The sequence below is a fragment of the Lepidochelys kempii genome, chromosome 6 (genome assembly GCF_965140265.1).
Source record: "Lepidochelys kempii isolate rLepKem1 chromosome 6, rLepKem1.hap2, whole genome shotgun sequence".
NCBI lineage: Eukaryota > Metazoa > Chordata > Testudines > Cheloniidae > Lepidochelys > Lepidochelys kempii.
This window is the reverse complement of record NC_133261.1, coordinates 120,350,373-120,371,189: the sequence shown is the minus strand read 5'-3', so window position 1 is coordinate 120,371,189 and position 20,817 is coordinate 120,350,373.

Genomic DNA, 20,817 nt, shown 5'->3' with positions numbered 1-20,817 from the left:
CAGAGAACATTTCATCACGAGTGCGTTTTTTTTTCACCTTCTAATCTTCGCTAGCCTCTGGGAAGGAGAAACATATGCAGCTGGTGGAGAAAAAAAAGGGAGAGTGGTAGTTAAAAAGACACCTTTTATAGAAAAATGGGTACACTCTTCCACGGTAAACCTTGCTGTTAACATTACATAGCACATATGCTTTCATTACAAGGTTGCATTTTGCCTCTTATTGCGGGTATGCCAGTTTGGTGTGAGAGATCACTCACGCAGGGCCAGGCAGCAGAATTCGGCTTTCAGGCAGCCATGGTAAGCCATAGTCTTTTGGCTTCTTTAACCTTCATAACATGTGGGAATGGTTTCAAACAGCAGCACCCTCGTTTCCCATATGAAGTAGCTGTTGGGTTGGCCATTTAAAAGGAGGGGCTGCTGTTTCCGGGTTCACGTGCAGCAGAAACCCAACTAACCCCCCCCCCACACACACACACACACAATTCTCTGGGATGATGGCTTCACCGCTCCCCCCACTGCATGGCTAACAGCGGGGAAGATTTCTGTTCAGCCACAGGCAAACAGCCCAGCAGAAACGGGCACCTCTGAATGTCCGCTTACTAAAACCACCCTATTTCAAATAGTTGACCATGAATGATATCACTCTCCTGAGGGTAACACAGAGAGATAAAGAACGGATGTTATTTGAATGCCAGCAAACACTGGGACCATACGCTGCAATGCTTTTTTCTGCAATGATTCCCAACTACATGCTACCAGCCTGGCGTGGTAAAGTGTCCTACCATGGAGGACGGAATAAGGCTGCCCTCCCCAGAAACCTTTTGCAAAGGCTTTGGGAGTACATCCAGGAGAGCTTTATGGAGATGTCCCTGGAGAATTTCCGTTCCATCCCCAGACACGTTAACAGACTTTTCCAGTAGCTGTACTGGCCGCGAATGTCAGGGCAAATTAATCATTAAACACGCTTGCTTTTAAACCATGTATAATATTTACAAAGGTACACTCACCAGAGGTCCCTTCTCCGCCTTCAGGGTCCAGGAGCACACCTTGGGTGGGTTTGGGGGGTCCTGGCTCCAGGTCCAGGGTGATAAACAGATCCTGGCTGTTGGGGAAACTGGTTTCTCCGCTTCCTTGCTGTGAGCTATCTACAACCTCCTCTTCATCATCTTCCTCGCCCCCAAAACCCGCTTCCATGTTGCCTCCTACTCCTTGGATAGAGTCAAAGTACAGGGTTGGGGTAGTGGTGGCTGCACCCCCTAGAATGGTATGCAGCTCATCGTAGAAGCGGCATGCTTGGGGCTCTGAACCGGAGCGGCTGTTTGCCTCTCTGGTTTTTTTGTAGGCTTGCCTGAGCTCCTTAATTTTCACACAGCACTGCTGCAGGTCCCTGTTATAGCTTCTATCCTTCATGCCATTTTTAAAATGTTTTGGCATTTTGTTTTTTCGAACCGAGTTCTGCCACCATGGATTCGTCTCCCCATACAGCAATCAGATCCCGTACCTCCCATTCAATCCATGCTGGAGCTCTTTGGCAATTCTGGGACTGCATGGTCTCCTGTGCTGATGGGCTCTGTATGCTGACCTGTGCAGGTGAGCTCGCCACACTGGCCAAACAGGAAATGAGATTCAAAAGTACACGGGCCTTATCCTGTCTACCTGGCCAGTGCATCTGAGTTGAGAGCACTGTCCAGAGCGGTCACAACTGAGCACTCTGGGATCGCTCCCGGAGGCCAATACTGTCGAATTGTATCCACAATACCCCAAATTCGACCCGGCAAGGCCGATTTCAGTGCTAATCCCCTCGTCAGGGGTGGAGTAAAGAAATCGATTTTAAGAGCCCTTTAAGTCGAAAAAAAGGGCTTTGTCGTGTGGACAGGTGCAGAGTTAAATCGAGATAACGCTGCTAAATTCAACCTAAACTCGTAGTGTAGACCAGGCCTTAGATAGGTGTCAAATATGAGTAGCTCTCTTGAAGTCAATGGTAATAAATTGTAAAATCGGTGTGAATCTAATCAGGCCCCTTGAGACATCACCATTTGTCTGAATCTGACTGGGAAGAGGGAGGTTATTAATATTTTTAATTAAAAATGAGTTTACTTTATGGGTGCAATATTCTGATTTATACATTATTATATTTCTCCCTGTCGTGGAGCAGGGGGATGGACTGGTTCTTTATAATTACAGTATATAACACTATTTAATAGATGAGCTGGAGAACATGATTAAGGGACTATATATTTATTACCTTTCCATCCCCTCATTTGCCCATTTTATCTCCTTCCCCTTTTTAAGCACCTCCTCCCGCATTTAGCTTTTAGAGGCTGATCTTTTAGGCATTGGTTCCCAGAAAGACTTACGCACATGGAACTTTATCCACAGTGGTGTGCATGGCTGGATTGTCTTCAGTGGAACTACTCACAAAGCATAAAGTCAAACACGTGCAGGATGAGGACCATAGTATATTATACATTGTAGTGGTAGTAGTATTTATTATTATATACAGCATCCAGAGTGCTTCAGCTGGGGAGGGTGGGGAAAAGCCCTTTATAAGGACTATTATTTGTTACAGTTTTATCTCATCAACACTGCTAATCAGTGTGTGCGTTCCATGAATATTTTAAGGCCTCAACTCTGTTTTTAATCTGCGGTGAATGAGCTGATAAATTACTTCAGCCTGTTTAGATTATCGTTTGAATTGACATACAAAAACTGCTCAGAGTCCATCTGTTTAGGTTACATAACAAGTTCTGAAGCAATTTTAGAAGCAGGATTTACTGCATAAATAGAGTTCAGAGTAGCAGCCGTGTTAGTCTGTATACACAAAAAGAAAAGGAGTACTTGTGGCACCTTAGAGATTAACAAATTTATTTGAGCATATTTCATGCATCCGATGAAGTGAGCTGTAGCTCATGAAAGCTTATGCTCAAATAAATTTGTTAGTCTCTAAGGTACCACAAGTGCTCTTTTTCTTTTTGCATAAATAGAACAATTTCCAGTAAGGCGATGAACACTTTTTTGCGGGAAACGGAGAAATTACCAGAAAAGCTGTCATTTCAGTGAACAGAAATGTTCCAAAATACACAGAAAGAGAAATCCATGTCACTGAGCACTTTCGCTTTGAGATGCCTGCCTCAGCTGGAATTCCATCATATAAAACAAAAACCTTCCGTTAAACGTTGATCACCTTTTAAATATTTATGAAACTTGGTTGCCTGTATTTTCTGAATTTTAAAATGTAGGTTAATTCTTTAAAAATCAGTGATGCTAGTATTCATATTTTACATTTTGTGTTTTTTAATTCCTAGCTTTTTTTAAAAGCAAATCACTGGCTTTATGTAAGTGCCAGAACTCAGTAAATCCCCCCACACTAGGAATAATAAAATAACCTTTTTTACCAATGTTCACTAGAAGGAGTATAAACAAACCGTAACCGAAGTTACAAATGCTACCATGGGATAGTTCTGTAGTAGACTAAACTGTGTTACTAAGACTGAGGAAAGCTTCTGTTGGTATTTCACTGCAAATGCTGTGTTTGAGCTCAGGAAATGGACTAACAGTGTTTAACGTTGCCTCTATGCTCCCAGTTTTGTTTGGTTTGTGTGGTTATTTTTTTCTCTCTCTTACATGTTGGATAAGGTAACTTTTCTGTTCTGTTCATTCTTGAAAACAGATAGCCAAATGTTTCTGCAAGCAGACAGTTACCATGTGTCACATACTTCCTGAGGAGAAAAAATATGTTCCGTACAAATGTTATTTGTAAAAAGCATTTATTAAAATAACCCACTAAGCTTGTTTCCTTGAAAGTAACTATGGCTGCATTGCCTTGTAACAGCAGGGCATCTAGAGAGAGTTTCCATAGGCCTGCCCAGCACACAAGTTCTCTCTTTCAGAAGGGAAGAAATGCTCTGTTGGCTTATGAGTCATCATGAGCCTGCTCACAAGGCCTGCTTAATCCCTGATCTCAGGCAGCTGTGCTTCTCATGGGGCTCTCCAATTCCTTTCCCAGATTGCAGTTTTGAGTGGTTGTTCCTAGCCTTACCCGCATTTTTGCCTATTTATCCTATTTCTACAGCTCTAACACTTACCTGGGCCTGGCCTCAGTCTCCTGATATAGAGCATATAGATATAGAGCAGGTTGCACAGAGGAGCCAAGAGGCCAGTGAAGAAGCTTGGCAACATGTGACCTCCAGAAGAGGTAAGCGGAATGTCCGGGTTCCAGTAACACAGACCCAGGTAACTAACCGCTTTCATGTTCTCTCCACAGGTATCGTTGCGGAGAGTGGACCAGATGATATGTCTGGGGCGAGAAAGCAGAAGGAGACTCCGCTGGTTGGAAGGCATGAGATGCGCTGTCCTGAGGTTGGGGGTTCCACGACCACCACTCCCAAGAGGAGAAGGCGGGTGGTGGTGGTCGGGGACTCTCTCCTCCGGGGGACTGAGTCATCTATCTGCCGCCCTGACCGGGAAAACCGAGAAGTCTGCTGCTTGCCAGGGGCTAAGATTCGCGATGTGACGGAGAGACTGCTGAGACTCATCAAGCCCTCGGATCGCTACCCCTTCCTGCTTCTCCACGTGGGCACCAATGATACTGCCAAGAATGACCTTGAGCGAATCACTGCGGACTATGTGGCTCTAGGAAGAAGGATAAAGGAGTTGGAGGCGCAAGTGGTGTTCTCGTCCATCCTCCCCGTGGAAGGAAAAGGCCTAGGTAGGGAGCGTCGAATCGTGGAAGTCAACGAATGGCTACGCAGGTGGTGTCGGAGAGAAGGCTTTGGTTTCTTTGACCATGGGATGGTGTTCCATGAAGGAGGAGTGCTGGGCAGAGACGGGCTCCATCTTACGAAGAGAGGGAAGAGCATCTTTGCCAGCAGGCTGGCTAACCTAGTGAGGAGGGCTTTAAACTAGGTTCACCAGGGGAAGGAGACCAAAGCCCTGTGGGAAAGCGGGATACCAGGAGGAAGCACAGGCAGGAATGTCTGTGAGGGGAGGGCTCCTGCCTCATACTGGGAATGAGGGGCGATCAACAGGTTATCTCAAGTGCTTATATACAAATGCACAAAGCCTTGGAAACAAGCAGGGAGAACTGGAGGTCCTGGTGATGTCAAGGAACTATGACGTGATCGGAATAACAGAGACTTGGTGGGATAACTCACATGACTGGAGTACTGTCATGGATGGTTATAAACTGTTCAGGAAGGACAGGCAGGGCAGAAAAGGTGGGGGAGTAGCACTGTATGTAAGGGAGCAGTATGACTGCTCAGAGCTCCGGTACGAAACTGCAGAAAAACCTGAGTGTCTCTGGATTAAGTTTAGAAGTGTGTGCAACAAGAGTGATGTAGTGGTGGGAGTCTGCTATAGACCACCGGACCAGGGGGATGAGGTGGATGAGGCTTTCTTCCGGCAGCTCACGGAAGCTACTAGATCGCATGCCCTGTTTCTCATGGGTGACTTTCATTTTCCTGATATCTGCTGGGAGAGCAATACAGCGGTGCATAGACAATCCAGGAAGTTTTTGGAAAGCGTAGGGGACAATTTCCTGGCGCAAGTGCTAGAGGAGCCAACTAGGGGGGGCGCTTTTCTTGACCTGCTGCTCACAAACCGGGTAGAATTAGTGGGGGAAGCAAAAGTGGATGGGAATCTGGGAGGCAGTGACCATGAGTTGGTTGAGTTCAGGATCCTGACGCAGGGAAGAAAGGTAAGCAGCAGGATACGGACCCTGGACTTCAGGAAAGCAGACTTCGACTCCCTCAGGGAACGGATGGCCAGGATCCCCTGGGGGACTAACTTGAAGGGGAAAGGAGTCCAGGAGAGCTGGCTGTATTTCAAGGAATCCCTGTTGAGGTTACAGGGGCAAACCATCCCGATGAGTCGAAAGAATAGTAAATATGGCAGGCGACCAGCTTGGCTTAATGGTGAAATCCTAGCGGATCTTAAACATAAAAAAAGAAGCTTACAGGAAGTGGAAGGTTGGACATATGACCAGGGAAGAGTATAAAAATATTGCTCGGGCATGTAGGAATGTTATCAGGAGGGCCAAATCGCACCTGGAGCTGCAGCTAGCCAGAGATGTCAAGAGTAACAAGAAGGGTTTCTTCAGGTATGTTGGCAACAAGAAGAAAGCCAAGGAATGTGTGGGCCCCTTACTGAATGAGGGAGGCAACCTAGTGACAGAGGATGTGGAAAAAGCTAATGTACTCAATGCTTTTTTTGCCTCTGTTTTCACTAACAAGGTCAGCTCCCAGACTGCTGCGCTGGGCATCACAAAATGCGGAAGAGATGGCCAGCCCTCTGTGGAGATAGAGGCGGTTAGGGACTATTTAGAAAAGCTGGACGTGCACAAGTCCATGGGGCCGGACGAGTTGCATCCGAGAGTGCTGAAGGAATTGGCGGCTGTGATTGCAGAGCCACTGGCCATTATCTTTGAAAACTCGTGGCGAACCGGGGAAGTCCCGGATGACTGGAAAAAGGCTAATGTAGTGCCAATCTTTAAAAAAGGGAAGAAGGAAGATCCTGGGAACTACAGGCCAGTCAGCCTCACCTCAGTCCCTGGAAAAATCATGGAGCAGGTCCTCAAAGAATCAATCCTGAAGCACTTGCATGAGAGGAAAGTGATCAGGAACAGCCAGCATGGATTCACCAAGGGAAGGTCATGCCTGACTAATCTAATCGCCTTTTATGATGAGATTACTGGTTCTGTGGATGAAGGGAAAGCAGTGGATGTATTGTTTCTTGACTTTAGCAAAGCTTTTGACACGGTCTCCCATAGTATTCTTGTCAGCAAGTTAAAGAAGTATGGGCTGGATGAATGCACTATAAGGTGGGTAGAAAGCTGGCTAGATTGTCGGGCTCAACGGGTAGTGATCAATGGCTCCATGTCTAGTTGGCAGCCGGTATCAAGTGGAGTGCCCCAAGGGTCGGTCCTGGGGCCGGTTTTATTCAATATCTTCATAAATGATCTGGAGGATGGTGTGGATTGCACTCTCAGCAAATTTGCGGATGATACTAAACTGGGAGGAGTGGTAGATACGCTGGAGGGGAGGGATAGGATACAGAAGGACCTAGACCAATTGGAAGATTGGGCCAAAAGAAATCTGATGAGGTTCAATAAGGATAAGTGCAGGGTCCTGCACTTAGGACGGAAGAACCCAATGCACAGCTACAGACTAGGGACCGAATGGCTAGGCAGCAGTTCTGCGGAAAAGGACCTAGGGGTGACAGTGGACGAGAAGCTGGATATGAGTCAGCAGTGTGCCCTTGTTGCCAAGAAGGCCAATGGCATTTTGGGATGTATAAGTAGGGGCATAGCGAGCAGATCGAGGGACGTGATCGTTCCCCTCTATTCGACATTGGTGAGGCCTCATCTGGAGTACTGTGTCCAGTTTTGGGCCCCACACTTCAAGAAGGATGTGGATAAATTGGAGAGAGTCCAGCGAAGGGCAACAAAAATGATTAGGGGACTGGAACACATGAGTTATGAGGAGAGGCTGAGGGAGCTGGGATTGTTTAGCCTGCAGAAGAGAAGAATGAGGGGGGATTTGATAGCTGCTTTCAACTACCTGAAAGGGGGTTCCAAAGAGGATGGCTCTAGACTGTTCTCAATGGTAGCAGATGACAGAACGAGGAGTAATGGTCTCAAGTTGCAGTGGGGGAGGTTTAGATTGGATATTAGGAAAAACTTTTTCACTAAGAGGGTGGTGAAACACTGGAATGCGTTACCTAGGGAGGTGGTAGAATCTCCTTCCTTAGAGGTTTTTAAGGTCAGGCTTGACAAAGCCCTGGCTGGGATGATTTAACTGGGAATTGGTCCTGCTTTGAGCAGGGGGTTGGACTAGATGACCTTCTGGGGTCCCTTCCAACCCTGATATTCTATGATTCTATGATTCCTCTCCATTCCCTGGGAATCCCCAAATCCTGGGTGTGATGGAGTTCCTCATCCTTTACAAGTAGGCTAATGTTTTGGCATAAAAGATGCCTTTTCTATGGCTCTTCACCAGATGCCTCCTTCCCCTCCCCTGACTGTTACCTCGCTGGAAAGCCTAAAAATGATGTGCCTGAAAAGAGAAATTTGTTTTGGTAGCTCCCATTTAGTTACTTCTGTACCACCATCCCCCTCACAAAACACTGAGTTACAACCCCTGTGCCTTCCCTGCCACCTTCATCGTCTTCCTGAACTCTGCCTCTCTGCCTACAATCTCACTGCACTGACTTCTTCAAGGAAAAGACTGACAAGACTTAGCATACGCGTCCTCTTCAGTCAGAAGTCCACACTTTCTGCTCCACGTAAATGGTTCTACTGTGGACAGTCAGGGCTCCTGCCCTGTTCTCCTCTTCAATCTTGCTCACTTTAGCAATGTAAAATTTTAAACTTGGGGGGTTTTGCTGGATATTTTTTACCTGACACCCCAGATGTGATGTTGCTCATCTTATCATAATGAAACTGAAATGACTGCTGTGATATCAAGACGATATTAAGCCACAAAGAGGAAATGGCTTGTCTATTTATAGCTAATGCACACAACACTTGTGGTATCGAGGTCATCCAAAGCAAAATGTTGCTGAAAAGTACCCTGCTTCCTTCACCTCCTGATGTGAAGTGCTGTTACTTCTTGCCCGTTACATGAAACCTTCAATAAGATTACTCATGCGAGTATGGATTACTCATGTGAGCAAGGGATTATAGGATCAGGTCCTTGTAACTTCCCTTCCCACTGCCCCTTGTCATCATCCATTTGTTAGAGACAAGACATTCTCCTTCCTTCATTGAGGGACAGCTTGCACATAAAGGTGGGCCTTGCACTGTGCTGTGAAAATAGTCAGATTTGGGCTCATTCAGAGTTCCGCAGTCAACAATCTTCTGCCAAATTGTCTCTGTTCCTGGTTCACAACAATCTCTACCAACTGCAACATCCTCACTGAGTGGGTGAGGTGGATAGAGACATACATAGCTGGGCCCCAGCTCATTAAGGACCTGGACTTTGAAGTGGATCTGGAATCAAATGGGGAGCCAGTGGAGTATGCAGAGCACTCATGCGATACACTCTCATTGGTCACGCTTGTATAACGGGGAAGCTGTATGTTGTCCCAAGTGGTGTTTCTATGTGGACATCACAGTGAGCACCAGGCAGAAGAATTTGCTGTAAACCATTTGAGATAGGATGCAATCATGCATAACAGTTTCTAGGGTCTCATCTGAGAGGAAAGAGTGTGGTATTTGGGACTGTGCCTTTTAGGGATGAGCCTCTCAGATAGGGAGTGTGGGCAGGGCGATGGAATGATCTTGCTGTTATGCACAGCCAATTGGATCCAGACACAGAATAAACCAAATCTCTTGCATGCACCTTGCTTATTAAATGATCCCTGAACACCATAGTGCAGCACAGTCTTCTGCCTAGCCAAAGGTGGAAGAAGGCATTTCTTGCCACTATTACTGCCTGGATGCCTCGAAACATGGATGCATCCAATAGGACTCAGTGGCTGTGCATAATTATGACACAGAAAATAACTCCACATGGAAAAAAAAAGGAGAAATGCTGCCAGGACATGATTAGCATCTTCATCTCATCAGCAGGTGTTTGAAGTCATGCTATAAACATCAGTAATATTTTCTTATATGAAAGAATGAACTTTGAGGCAGGGTTCATAGAGACAGAGCAATATTTCAGGAAATGGAAATCTGCCAGTTATAGGGTTTACACTAAGCAGTAATTGAGTCATACACACAAACCTATACGCTGTAGCTGTGTGTGTTCGGGGAGCTATTTCATAGTACAGGTTACTATTTATTTATACATTAATTACTGTGTAGTTTTTAGGCCTTTCGGAGGCATCTTCCAGGCAGGAGGCTCTAGATGGCCAACTGAAGAAAAGATAGTGAACAATAAAATAAACTCTGATCAGATACATTGGGTCACTCTAAGGACATTATGTCTCTTTCATGCTCTTGGTATGAGAAGGTGTAGCGGAGTGGCGACTCACCCCTGCAGCGCCTCCTGCTGCAGCGGCACAGGAGCTAGCAAACAGAGCTGTAAACAGGGGAGTTTGAAAGCGGAGTTTGTCTTGTGGTGCTTGTGTGGGGTTTGGTTTTGCTGTGGGTGGTGGTGGTTTGGTGTGGTTTGTGTTTCCCAGATTAACAGGATTTAGGTGGGAAGGCTATGACAGATTCAGAGGTGGCAGTGGGAGTGACCCATGTAGCAGATGACACAATGAAGATGACTGGATGTGGAAGCTGTGGTATGTACATGATCCTGGAGGGGGCACCTGGTAAGAGTTTTGTCTGCATGAAATGCCGTCTGATAGAGCTGATGGAGGAAAAGATCAGAGGTTTGGAGATGCAGGTGGAAAGTCTGGTAGAGTTTAGGAAGGGGTTTGAGCAGATTATGGAGCAAAGACATGAGGTATCTGAAGGGAAAAGCTCAGACTTGCAGATGGAAGCAGGACTAGGGAATTCTGAGGGGAGACTGGGTGAGGAAAGTGGTCAGTGGAAGCATGTGACTAAAAGAACTAGGCAGAGGAAAAGACGGGCTAGTGAAGGAGAAATAGAGCTTCAGAATAGGTTTGCAGAGTTGGAAAATGAAGAAGGGGCTCAGCAGGTAGTCACTGAAGGTGACAGGGCAAGGAAGAAGAGAAGAGCGGTTAGTCCTATAGGAAAAGGGGAAGAGTTAATGGAGATTACACCAAATATGAGCCCCAGGAGGATACAGGATGGGTTAAAAAGGATTACAAGGGAGAATGGGAATGGAAAAAACTTGCAGCCAGAGGGAACAGGGGATAGACTGGAGAATAGCACTGTCACTAGGAAAAGGCAGGTCTATGTGATTGGGGACTCTTTACTGAGAAGAATAGATAGGCCTGTAACCAGAGCTGATCCAGAAAATAGGAGGGTGTGCTGTCTTCCAGGTGCTAAGATACGGGATGTAGACCTGAGGTTAAAAAGGATTCTAAAGGGAGCGGGAAAGAATCCCCTAATTATCCTTCATGTGGGAACAAATGATACGGCTAGATTCTCGCTGGAAAGTATTAAGGGAGACTATGCTAGGCTGGGGAGGACGCTTAAGGAAATTGAGGCTCAGGTGATCTTTAGTGGGATTCTGCCTGTTCCTAGAGAAGGGCAACAAAGGTGTGACAAGATTATGACTATCAATAGATGGCTTAGGCAGTGGTGCTATAAGGAGGGCTTTGGGATGTATGGCCATTGGGAGGCATTCATGGATAGAGGACAGTTCTCTCGGGATGGACTTCATCTGAGTAGGGAAGGAAATAGACTTCTAGGATGGAGGCTGGCACAACTGATTAAGAGAGCTTTAAACTAGGAATTTGGGGGAGATGGTTGGGAGATGTCCAGGTAATCTCCACGCCAGAATTTAGCATAGAGTGGAAAGAAAATGAAGTAAGAGTGGATACAGCTGTAGGTAGGAGGAAGGGCAGTGTAGATACAAGTCTAATAGGTTATACTGGTAGTAAAATAACGGTGCCTAATAGGGTACAGAATGTGAGTGAGGCCAAACAGCAAAAATTAAGATGTTTGTACACTAATGCAAGGAGCCTAGGTAACAAAATGGAGGAACTAGAGTTACTGGTGCAGGAAGTGAAACCAGATATTATAGGTATAACAGAGACCTGGTGGAATAGTAGTCATGACTGGGCTACAGGTATTGAAGGGTATGTGCTGTTTAGGAAAGACCGAAATAAAGGTAAAGGTGGTGGAGTAGCACTGTATATCAATGATGAGGTAGAATGTAAAGAAATAAGAAGCGATGAAATGGATATGACTGAGTCTGTCTGGGCAATAATTAAATTGGGGAAGAAAACTATTAGAGCCTCCCCTGGGATAGTGCTTGGGGTGTGCTATAGACCGCCGGGATCTAATTTGGATATGGATAGAGCCCTTTTTAATGTTTTTAATAAAGTAAATACTAATGGAAACTGTGTGATCATGGGAGACTTTAACTTCCCAGATATAGACTGGAGGACGAGTGCTAGTAATAATAATAGGGCTCAGATTTTCCTAGATGCGATAGCTGATGGATTCCTTCAACAAGTAGTTGCTGAACCGACTAGAGGGGATGCCATTTTAGATTTGGTCTTGGTGAGTAATGAGGATCTCATAGAGGAAATGGTTGTAAGGGATAATCTTGGCTCAAGTGATCATGAGCTAATTCAGTTCAAATTGAATGGAAGGATTAACAAAAATAAATCTGCAACTAGGGTTTTTGATTTCAAAAGGGCTGACTTTCAAAAATTAAGGAAATTAGTTAGGGAAGTGGATTGGACTGAAGAATTTATGGGTTTAAAGGTAGAGGAGGCCTGGGATTATTTTAAATTAAAGCTGCAGAAGCTATCGGAAGCCTGCATCCCAAGAAAGGGGAAAAAATTCATAGGCAGGAGTTGTAGACCAAGCTGGATGAGCAAGCATCTTAGAGAGGTAATTAAGAAAAAGCAGAAAGCATATAGGGAGTGGAAGAAGGGAGGGATCAGTAAGGAAAGCTACCTTATTGAGGTCAGAATATGTAGGGATAAAGTGAGACAGGCTAAAAGTCAAATAGAGTTGGACCTTGCAAAGGGAATTAAAACCAATAGTAAAAGGTTCTATAGTCATATAAATAGGAAGAAAACAAAGAAAGAAGAAGTGGGACCGCTAAAAACTGAGGATGGAGTGGAGGTCAAGGATAATCTAGGCATGGCCCAATATCTAAACAAATACTTTGCCTCAGTCTTTAATAAGACTAAAGAGGATCTTAGGGATAATGGTAGCATGATAAATGGGAATGAGGATATGGAGGTAGACATCACCATATCTGAGGTAGAAGCGAAACTCAAACAGCTTAATGGGACTAAATCGGGGGGCCCAGATAATCTTCATCCAAGAATATTAAAAAAATTGGCACAAGAAATTGCAAGCCCATTAGCAAGAACTTTTAATGAATCTGTAAACTCAGGGGTTGTACCATATGATTGGAGAATTGCTAACATAGTTCCTATTTTTAAGAAAGGGAAAAAAAGTGATCCAAGTAATTATAGGCCTGTTAGTTTGACATCTGTAGTATGCAAGGTCTTGGAAAAAAATTTGAAGGAGAAGGTAGTTAAGGACATTGAAGTCAATGGTAAATGGGACAAAATACAACATGGTTTTACAAAAGGTAGATCGTGCCAAACCAACCTGATCTCCTTCTTTGAGAGAGTAACAGATTTTTTAGATAAAGGAAACGCAGTGGATCTAATTTACTTAGATTTTAGTAAGGCGTTTGATACTGTGCCACATGGGGAATTATTAGTTAAATTGGATAAGATGGGCATCAATAGGAAAATTGAAAGGTGGATAGGGAATTGGTTAAAGGGGAGACTACAACGGGTCCTACTGAAAGGTGAACTGTCAAGTTGGAGGGAGGTTACCAGTGGAGTTCCTCAAGGATCAGTTTTGGGACCAATCTTATTTAATCTTTTTATTACTGACCTGGGCACAAAAAGTGGGAGTGTGCTAATAAAGTTTGCAGATGATACAAAGCTGGGAGGTATTGCTAATTTAGAGAAGGACAGGGATACCCTACAGGAGGATCTGGATGACCTTGTAAACTGGAGTAATAGGAATAGGATGAAATTTAATAGTGAGAAGTGTAAGGTCATGCATTTAGGGATTAATAACAAGAATTTTAGTTATAAGCTAGGGACGCATCAACTAGAAGTAACGGAGGAGGAAAAGGACCTTGGAGTATTGGTTGATCATAGGATGACTATGAGCTGCCAATGTGATATGGCTGTGAAAAAAGCTAATGTCGTCTTGGGATGCATCAGGAGAGGTATTTCCAGTAGGGATAAGGAGGTTTTAGTACCGTTATATAAGGCACTGGTGAGACCTCACCTGGAATACTGTGTGCAGTTCTGGTCTCCCATGTTTAAGAAGGATGAATTCAAACTGGAACAGGTACAGAGAAGGGCTACTAGGATGATCCGAGGAATGGAAAACTTGTTTTATGAAAGGAGACTCAGGGAGCTTGGCTTGTTTAGCCTAACTAAAAGAAGGTTGAGGGGAGATATGATTACTCTCTATAAATATATCAGAGGGATAAATACCAGAGAGGGAGAGGAATTATTTAAACTCAGTACCAATGTGGACACAAGAACAAATGGATATAAACTGGCCACTAGGAAATTTAGATTAGAAATTAGACGAAGGTTTCTAACCATCAGAGGAGTGAAGTTTTGGAATAGCCTTCCGAGGGAAGTAGTGGGGGCAAAAGATCTATCTTGCTTTAAGATTAAACTCGGTAAGTTTATGGAGGAGATGGTATGATGGGATAACATGGTTTTGGTAATTAAATATTCATGGTAAATAGGCCCAATGGACTGTGATGGGTTTTTAGATGGGGTAAGATCCAAGTTACCCGGGAAAGAATTTTCTGTAGTATCTGGCTGATGAATCTTGCCCATATGCTCAGGGTTTAGCTGATCGCCATATTTGGGGTCGGGAAGGAATTTTCCTCCAGGGCAGATTGGAAGGCCCTGGAGGTTTTTCGCCTTCCTCTGTAGCATGGGGCACGGGTCACTTGCTGGAGGATTCTCTGCTCCTTGAGGTCTTCAAACTACAATTTGAGGACTTCAATAGCACAGATATAGGTGTGAGGTCTTTTTTAGGAGTGGTGGGTGAAATTCTGTGGCCTGCATTGTGCAGGAGGTCAGACTAGATGATCATAATGGTCCCTTCTGGCCTAAATATCTATGAATCTATGAATCTATGGTCATCCAGGGAATTAGTGTGTCCCTCCTCCAGCGAAGCTCTTCCACCAGCACAGAGTGGGACGTGGCAGCCAACCCGCTGCCATCCTCCAGTGAGGCCTGCAGAGACGGGCAAGCATGGAGCAGAACCCCGGCGTGGCTGCACCAGGCAGCCCGTCCCCATCCCCAGCACGGGAGGGGGCGGCGGAGGAAATAGTGCAGCCCCCATGATGTTGGGAAGAGGGGACATGAAAACTGCCCCCCTGAGAATTGTCTGTAGACAGAGGAAACGAGACAACCTCGGGGGCGGCAATAACATGGGAGGTAGCGGGGAAGGGGGCAAGCGACTCATTCATCGCCGAAAAATGCTTCCAGGTCTGGAGGAGGTCCTGGTAGAAGATCGGCAGCTCAGAGAGGTGTTGCGGAAGGCCTCTCAGATGGAGAAAAAAGAGCTGGCGGTCATATCGGAGCCCTCAGAGGTGGCGGAGGAAGACATGTGCCAACGTGCTCCATGCCGGACTACCTGCCCCGTAAAGGAGCCTCTGCAGGGCCTGGAGACAGAAAACATGGACCTGGCTGCGCAAGCAACCCAAGCCCTGTCCTCCCTCCTCCAGGGGAAGACTCAGAGCCCCCGCAGAAAGCCAGTGCAACCCCGGCCAGAAGAACTCCAGAGCCATCCTCTGGAGCCTAGCCAGGATCCTCGGGGCTGGGCTCAGGGTGTTGAGTCGGTGCCAGAGCATGGACAGGACTAGTTGGTTCAGCACCAGCACCCTCCCTCGCAGGGAGAGACACCGGAACAGTCCTGTCCATCTCCGCAGCCACTCACCCACCCTGGCCTCCAAATCCTGCCAGTTCTCCGGTGGAGAAGGATGCATGGCGGATAGATAAACGCTAAGATAGAGCAGCGGACCCGCGCTCCACCAGATGGCTTGAAGCGCGGGCGGGAGGGAGCTCGCCTGCCACCTGTCCCCGACCACCAGGCCAGAGCTCTTGACCCAGTTGACCCGGGCGGAGGAGGCCACCGAGTAAACGGCCTGGCACGCCTCCACCCACACCAGGTCGTCTGGGTCCTGGACCACGAGGAACACGTCGTCGGCATATGCCGACAGGACCAGCCGCAGCTCCGGCTCCCGTAGCGCCAACCCCATCAACCTCTGGCAGAGGAGACGGAGGAAGGGCTCGATTGCCAGAGCATACAGCTGGCCCGAGAGGGGGCACCCCTGCCATACTCCCGCCCGAAGCTGACCGGATCGGTCAGGGTCCAGTTGAGCCTGACCAGACACTCCGCGTCGGCGTACAGCACCTGGAGAAAGCCCACAAACTGGGGCCCGAAGCCGAACGCCCACAGGGTGCCCAGGAGATACCCATGGTCCACCCTCTCGAACGCCTTCTCCTGGTCCAGGGACAGGAGAGCGAACGATAGACCATCCTTATGCCCCAGCTCCAAGAGTTCCCGGACCAAATACAAGTTGTCAAAGATGGTCCGGCCCGGGACAGTGTAGGTCTGGTCGGATGGACCACGTCCGCCAGCATGGACCCCAGCCGCAGCGAGATGGCCTTCACTACGACCTTAGTCCATGCTGAGGAGAGAGACGGGACGCCAATTCCGTAGGTCGCGGAGGTCCCCCTTCTTCGGCAATAAGGCGAGCATGGCTCGCCTGCACGAGAGAAGGAGGACCCCGCTTTGCAAGGACTCGGCCCAGACGATGACAAGGTCCGGGCCAAGGACGTCCCAGAACATGCAACAGAACTCCACAGTCAACCCGTCCATGCCTGGAGATTTATTGGTGGGCATGCAGCAGAGGGCTTCCAAGAGCTTGGCCAGAGAGAGAGGCAGCTCCAGCTGATCTCGGTCGCCTGCGCTGACCATCGGGAGTTCAGTCCAGAGCACCCTGCAGGCTTTGGCATCGGTCGGATCTGGGGAGAAAAGGCCAATAGGCTGGCCTGGACTCTCCGAACTGAGAGAGGCCGTCATGGTCATCAAGTGGTGATCCAAGAACAGGGCCGGCTGGACACCGGAGTCATGGGCTCATGCTAGATGGAAACGCAAAAAATAAATGCAGTCCAACCGGGACTGGCGCGACCGATCCTCCTCTACCCAGACATAGGTAAAGGAGGCATCATTGTCCTGGTGGTGGTCGCGCCAGACGTCCACCAGTGAGTGATGGTCCACGATCTCCCTGAGGACACCCGCAGCTGCCTGCCCACTTTGTAGGGCTGGGTGCTCGTCCGGGGGAAGCACAGCGTCCTTAAATCACGGGCTCGATCCCTCCCCTCCTTTTTGCAAGCCTAGATATAATATTAATCACCTTCCTCTCTGAATGCCTACAATTGTCCAAAAGGCATGTTATAACACACCCAGCTATTAAAGCCTGAATTGTGTTTTCTAATATATTAGCCAAAACACAACAGCAAATTAAGTTTCCATTTGAACCAAAAACCCAAGGGGAAAAATGATAAACAGAAAAATTATTCAGGAAATGTGCATTTTCCAGTGTTTAGTGAAATAAATTTAGCAGCGTGACAGGAAAATTTCAAAGTTGAAACAACACAGGATGTTAGCGTATGCAAAAATATATAAATTCCCCTTATATTTTAATCATTCACATACATGTTAACACTCATAGCTTATTTCAGAAATAACAGAATATTGGATTATGTGGGACACAGAATCTCACAAATCTGCGGTCCAGGCGGTAAATTGGCTGACGGGGAGAAAAGAAACGTTTTCCAAAATGTTCAGGGGTATTTGCAATGAGTGTCTGTGTGAAGCAAAAACCACTGTTCCTTTTGAGATAGTTACAGTTCCCCTCTGCTGTAGGTATTGGTATGTATGAACACGTTCATCCTGAAATCCAGTTCATGTTTCACCTGCCTACTGTTTGCCTGGCTTCCATTACATGTTCTTAAAGCATTTCCCTTATACTCAGAAGGCATTCAGAAGGGAAACTGGACTAAGAAGAAAGTAAAACTAGCTTTGCAGATGCCTTGCAGCTAAGTTGGTTACGCTGTGGAGCTGGTTGGCACATTGGAGTTTCCTTTCAGCTCCAGTGATGTGAGTTAAAATACTGTATTTTGGACACAAGTAAAAGTGTCTGGCAACCCTATTTATTTGTATTGCAGCAGGACCAAGAGGCCCTAACCGAGATCAGGGCCCCACTGTGTTAGCTACTGTACATACACATGTAAGAGACAGCCCACACTCTGAAGAGATTGCCAGAAAAGACAAAGGGTGGGGGAAAGGAAACATTTGTGTCTCCATTTTATAGATGGGAAGATGTGTCACAGAGAAACTGATTTGCCCAGTGTCCCACAGAAGGACTGAACTGAACCCAGACTTCCTGAGTCCCTTGATAATGTCTTAACTACAAGATCATCATCCTTACCCTGTGGAGCAATTTGTAGATACCATTCTGATCCCTAGTGAATGTTTGTCCACATCAGGAAACCCTCCATACGTTGACCAGTGTCTGTTCAAGAGTGGTCTGGGGCTGGCAAAGCTGGCAGGCCAGCAGGGGAAGTTTGCGTAGCACCTGCATGCACCATGCTTCCATCTGGTCAGTGTTCTCAGTTTGTCTCCTTCATGAGAGCAATATTCTCCCTTAAAGTTCAGCTATACTGAATTTGGGCAGACTGAACTGGATGGCGGGGTTTTTTTATTACAGTAAAAGTTACCAGCCACGCTGCATCCTTTTTGTATGCAGAGACGTGGCCTGATCCAAAGCCCATTGAAGTCAGTGTGAGTCTTTCCATTGACCTAAACCAGCTTTGGAGCCAGGTCCTAAAAGAGGGCATTGGCCTTAAAATATTTTAACATGCAAATGCTAAGAGGAAGGAACAAGAGGCTGGATTAGGAATGTGAGGAGAGTCTTCAGGGGTACGTCTACACTGCCATCAGAATTGTGACTGCAGCACATGTAGATAGCTGAGCTAGCTTTGATCTAGCGAGCTTAAAAATAGCAGTGAAGCCGTAGCAACAAGGGCGGCAGCATGGGCCAGGGTCAAGCACATACCCAGGATCCTGAGTGAAGTTGTACAGCGCATGCTGCCATCTGGGCCACTGCAGCACCACTGTTGTTATTTGAGTTAGCTAAACCAAAGCTAGCTCGGGTATGTCTCCATGAGTTGCAGTTACACTTTGGCTTGCACTGTAGACGTGCTCTCAGACTTGGGAGAGACTATTGGAAATCGTAGCAATTGCAGAAGAGTAGTATCCTTTTCTGGTCACGTCTCTTCTGCTTCAGCCAATGTTGCAGACTCAGGGAATAACTTGTGGCAGTAGCTTTCACTACCCGGTCACAGGCTTGAATCCAGTTAATAGGGACAGATATTATGGAAAAACAGCTGTTTATTGCAAAATGAGTTGGTGATTATTCCAGGTCTTTGCCTCATGAAAAATGTCACAGCAATTGGCAATTGAACTTGGATTTCACTTCAGCCCAAGCTGGCAACCTGCCTACTTGGCTGTGTGAATGCAGGCGAATCAAGCCCAAGTGCTGTTAGTCCTCCTATCCTATCGCACCTGAGCAGTTCTTTTTGTCGAACTCCTCCCTTATTCTGCACTGCATTTTAAACCTATGTTTGCCTGCCCCATTTCTGTTGTACTTCCTCAGCATTTAAACAGAGATGCCATCCAATAAATCTCTCTCCCGTGCTGCCAGATGGCCAGAAGCTGACACTAGCCTTATGTAAATCTGTGGTGTGACATCAGTAAGACTCACAAGACCACTTGCACAGGAACCCAGGAAAGACAGACAAGTTCTTCCACAACACACAGCAAATGAATTCAAAGGAGTGGCCCAGTCTAATGCACAGCTAAGAACCATAGGCTATCCTGCTAGAAATTCAACACAGCACAAGGGCTAGTTTAGCACCATTATGGATGCAGTCTCATGCATAGGGCTCTGCAGTAGGGATGCTCCACCCATGCTAGTCTAGCCAGTCTAACTCTGTGGTGAGGACATACCCTTCCAGTAGGTGCTTCCAGAAGGAGTATAGTGGGTTGCATCTGATTTGTGGACAAATATGTATTGATTGATTGGTGCCTATCACTCTAGCATCAGGGGCTTATTTACAAAGTTGATGGATATTAATGTTGCAATCACAATAGACTTCACTGTCAATTCAAAGTCAATGGGAATTACAGATGCTCCCTGACTTACGCAATTGTTCCTTTCCAGAGCACCTTGCATAGCTCAAATTTTGCGTAAATCGGAAACGTATACCCAACCATTATGCAAAAAAACAAAAAAAACCCTCCTATTTCAACTTACAGAACTTTTTCCGTAAGTGCGGATTTGCGTAAGTCGGGTCTTGCGTAACCTGGGGAGTGTCTGTATGTGTGTCCTGCTGCAGTGTCAGGAGAGAAGGGTGTCCAACAAGATTAAGGTCCTGACCGTGTTTCCACTGAAGTCAATAGAAGCTTTGCCATTTATTTCAATGAGACCCGAACTGGAGCTCAAGACAGCGCCTTTTCATCCATCACCGTGGTATCTGAACCACTGAGCAAGCACATCAGGAAACCGAGAAGGAAAAAGGTCCGGCATCCTTTTGTTGACTTGTTCTCTTCCCTATTTCCTGCTCCATCCTCACTGAGCTACTTTCTGACTCAATGCCCAGCCTGCTGTGAATGAGGTGTAATTAGTCATATGTAAGTAATAGGTTATTCAGGAAGTTCTGCTAACGAAATAACTTAGTGAACTTTGTACATGTATAAAGGTCAGGAAAAGTGACTAAGTTGCTACATACTATAATGAGTTACTGTTAGCAGGCACTGGCAAGATGAGAGGGAAAAAGTGTATAAGAAATTGTTGAAGTTAAGTGGCTTGAAATTTCATGTCGGGGAAAACATTTATACTTCATATCATCTTTAAATCGACTATAGTACCATTTTTAAGGGAAATGTGTAATTGCTGAACAACCTTCCATTTTTAATATTGTTCTGAAATACTACCACCCTTTGATGGATAGGTCTTTACTACAGATTGTATGTATATTTGGCATGAGAGAAATGCACACAAAGGTGCCTGTGTGAACTGTGCATAATGAGACCATAGCACTTACAACTCCTCAGCCAGTTCATGCAGTGAGATTTTACACTTTCTAAAC